The 4,209-nt window shown below is 36.3% G+C and overlaps 1 pseudogene; it reads right to left on the bottom strand.

Moving 5' to 3' along the window:
* Positions 1–1,845: 1,845 nt before the first annotated feature.
* On the bottom strand, positions 1,846–2,872 carry LOC127102369 (uncharacterized GPI-anchored protein At1g61900-like; annotated as a pseudogene).
* Between the last annotated feature and the right edge of the window lie 1,337 nt (positions 2,873–4,209).

Raw genomic sequence — 4,209 nt, 5'->3', positions numbered from 1 at the left:
TGGATCAAGCAAGAACGAAGCAAATTGATGAAGATTTGATGAAAAAAAGTGATGAAGTTTTGGAGAGAATTTGTGGTTTTTGAGGGAAATTCAGTTACAGATCTTGGAATATGGAATTGTGATTATGATTCTGTTAGGATTAGAAACTTATACTCACTCCTTAATCCCTTTCCTTAATCACAATTAGCAAATTAGCTTGATTTAGCATAATGTGATTTTAAGTGCAATGTCCAAAATGACCTTTTCAAAATAATGCACTATGACAGCAAATGACAGCTCAAACATGTTTTATTTGGAATTTGGAGTGTGTTGGCATTGGTTTCATGTGCAAATTCCTTGTAAAACTCAATTTCACTATCTCACACCAAAAGTACAAATGCATCCACTTGAAAATTGACTTTTTGCCTTGACCATTTTTGATGAATTTTGACCATGCATCATGAAAGTACATGTGAAATGAGGTTTGCTCAAAGAAAGATCATCCAATTTGGACATTCCATGTGAAAGTTATGCCACTTTGATTTTAGGCATTTTTGGAAAATGATTGGACCATAACTTGTCAACCATAAATGGGAATTTCAAGTTCTTAGACTTTTTGGAAAGGTGAGAGCAAGATCTACAACTTTCATGTTGGACAAATTTTCATTTGAAGCTTTTTTGGACATGTAATTTTGAGGTGAAAAACTTTCCATTTTTGGAAACTTCCATTACAAGTCACTTTCTATTTTTGGTAACTTTTTGTCTGACTTTATTTTCTTCATTCTTGATGTTTGAAATGTCAAATGAAACTTGTTTATACATGAATGAAGTGTATCCAACTCTCTCCCACCTCCAAATCCATAAAATCAAGCACAGTTGACCACAGCTGACTTTTTCAACTGATAGATGAATTTGGCAATGCACTGATCAAGTTGAGCCTCAAACGCCTGATGAAATGGCTCAATGATGATACCCTAGCCTCCATAAGCTCAATATAACCACATGATGATCCCCATATCCATTGTAGACCCCATCTCCTTGCCATGCCCTGATTGGCCCAATGCAGATGATTAGAGTTGACCAGTGGTCAAAACCCTAATCTCAAGGTATCTGATCAAACACTTGAATCTTCTGGATGATAACAAGACCATGATGATGATGATGTATCATTTCAACCAAGATCAATCTCAACCTCCTTGAAGAACATGAAACCCTAATTTGAATCACCACCCTCAGATAGTTAGTGATCAGTCCATGAAACCCTAGCTTGCATCATGACCTCTTCATCTTCTGACCAAGACTTTTGAGGGATGATTTGCACAATGTAACCACATGATATGCAATATGCAATGACTAATGACCTAAAAAATGCAATGCAAATATGTTAAGCTGGTCCCAAGAGAGGAGGGCAAATTTTGAGGTGTTACAGCCGGCAAATTAATGCATTTCCTTAAACTCGTTCTGTTTCCGCAGGTTCGGCGGTTCCCTGCAGAGTAGCTCTTGGTCATAGTCGAAATCATGCTCTCACACCAAGCTTCTTAACAACATCACCAACTGTGGAAATTTGAACATACAATGGGACTCGACCTTTCTACGGCATCTATAATATGGCTAGTGGTATTGGAATCATTATCCATTTTCTTTAAATTATCATGCATACAGGATTTAGAGGTTGAGTGTGATTTTGTTAAGGATTGTTGCAGGGCCTGCTATCACTACCGTTATGACGTTTTGGGGCGATACAAGGCATAGTTCCAGTTCAAAGATGTTAAGTTCCCGCAAATTGGATACATGACAATGAGGCCATTAAAAAATATACATGCAAAACCCATGCCAGACACTTTGAAATGCCTTCGTGACACACTTCAAAACCCTAAAATCTCAGTACAACAATACTGACAAAAATGTAAATATAACAAGGAAACCCACTCCAGCAGAATTACAACCAATGTTTTTCAATGACTGTGAAATTGGTAATGCTGGTAATGACATCTCAGGTGCACAAAATGATAGAGATGTAAATGAAGATGATGAGGGCCAGGGTGCAGCAATATTGTCACTTAAATCACATGTAAAACTAACACCAGATGAATTGTCAAATATCACATCTCCCGGCAAGCTTCGGAGTAGACATCCTGCATCTTGTACTCCAAATGCTTGTATGCTGAAATCTTTCAAATCGACATCACAAAGCTCATAAACATTTGTCATCACCCCACCTCCACGTAACATCGATCCAAATTATGTTGCACATATTATAGCTTGTTTATTGGTAATTAATATTTTTGTTGTGTCCCTGCAATATATGTATTTAATGAACTGCAGCAGGTAGGACTAGGAGCAGCTACATTCTTACATACAGCAATTACATCTGAAGGCTCCTTAAAAGTCAAAGGACAAACTTTGTTGACTTTGCAGGCAGATAGTATCCGGAATGCTTTACTTGCAACCTCCGATGATAGTTGTTTGGAAAGATAAGAATAAACAACACCTTTGCAATCATTTAGATAATCAGTGTGATTCATTTCCCCAGCCATATTGTCATTATTTATCATCATTTGTCGGCCAGAAATCTGAAGCGCTGCATCCATAATTGCAGGCCGACAAACAGGTCTGCAACACTCCTTAAGTGGATCAACAGTTCTACAGGCCTCAACTAATTTACTTGTGTTTACTGTTCTTTCAAAAGTAGAATCATTCTTCACAGGGCATGACCCGCCTGTAAGATTAGATGATTTAATAGAACAAAGTGTGGGTATAGTGTGGCAAGGCGAACAAGGTTGATGGCATATGTTTATAATGGAGAATGGTGCTTATGATTACAGATTTAATACCAGTTGGATGGGTCAAAACCACAGGCCATGTAGTCATGATCAAGGTAAGCTTTATCCATTAGCTCATGCCTTTGGATGATGGAATATGATGATGCATCATTTCCTTGTTTCTGTTTGAGGTTTATGGCAATGTATCAACTGGTTTTGCAGGCTGTTGCTGCTACTTGGTGGCAAAATCATGGCTGCTGCAGAAATTTAATGACAGGATGTTATCCATGTGCAGTCACGACCCAACTCAAACATCCTTGGCCAATGCAAGTGCAATATCTAGTGTGGTTGTAATGCTTGGTTGTAGTAGTTGCAGGACCTTGCTTAGCAATGCAGAACCAATGGTTGGCCAAGCCAAAATGACAATTCAAGACAAGTTGCACATGAGGTTAACATAAGATAAGTTACTTGGCCAAGAAGATACAAAGTCAAACTCATCACACAAGACTCTTGGATGGTGAATCAAGGCTAAAATGGATTAGATTAGGTTTAAGAGGGTCAAAAATGGGAAGGTTAACTTTGGTCAAAGTTGACCAAAAAGTCAACTGTTGACTAAAGTCAACAAAATGGTCAAAATTCAATTTTCTTTGTAGTTTCTTTGTAAATGGACATTGAATAAATGGTTATGGTGAAATTTTAGGGTTTTTGGATTTTGGGTGACTTTGGTCAATGTTGAGCAAAAAGTCAACTGTTGACCAAAGTCAACAATTGGTCAAAATTGTCAAGACTTGTACCTTTTTATGTAAAATCAAATGTGATGGTTTAGAATGATGTGAAATGAATTGAAATGGTTTGAAAAATGATTTGAAATTTGGTTTTACCATTGGTTTATTTTATGACTTGAATGCTTGACTTTGAAAAGAACATGACTTGACTGGTAGTATGTGTTAACAAGGACATGAACTGAGGGCATAAGATTAGGATATGAAAGGGATATTCATGAATCAAGTGGCATGATTGGCCATTGGCTTGTGACAGAAGAAGGTTGGTTGTTTGGATGACCAAGACCATATGTGTATTAACAATCACATGAACAACACCATGACTTTGGACCAAGACCAATCCTCATATAAAACCAAAGTAAGGTTAGGCCAAGCATGCTAAACAAAAATAAAAACATAAAAAATTCAAGACCAAAATCGGGGTATGACAACCACCTCAATTAATGAGGGAGATCATATGGCTCTCATTTTTTTGAATTTCTGAATATTTCTTTTAATTGCTTATTTTTAATTAATTCATATTAATTTCATAATTAATCCAAAAAATATGGGACTTTCACCAAAAAAATCAAATATTTTTCTCTTTCATTTTCTAAATTAAAATTATTTTTTGGATTAATATTGATAATTTTCATGATTTAATTGTTTTTGTGCATATTTTTAATTTTTTAAAAATACTTCTGACT

The sequence above is a fragment of the Lathyrus oleraceus genome, chromosome 1 (genome assembly GCF_024323335.1).
Source record: "Lathyrus oleraceus cultivar Zhongwan6 chromosome 1, CAAS_Psat_ZW6_1.0, whole genome shotgun sequence".
NCBI lineage: Eukaryota > Viridiplantae > Streptophyta > Magnoliopsida > Fabales > Fabaceae > Lathyrus > Lathyrus oleraceus.
The sequence above is the reverse complement of the archived record's forward strand: the minus strand, read 5'-3'. Positions and strand labels throughout refer to the sequence as shown.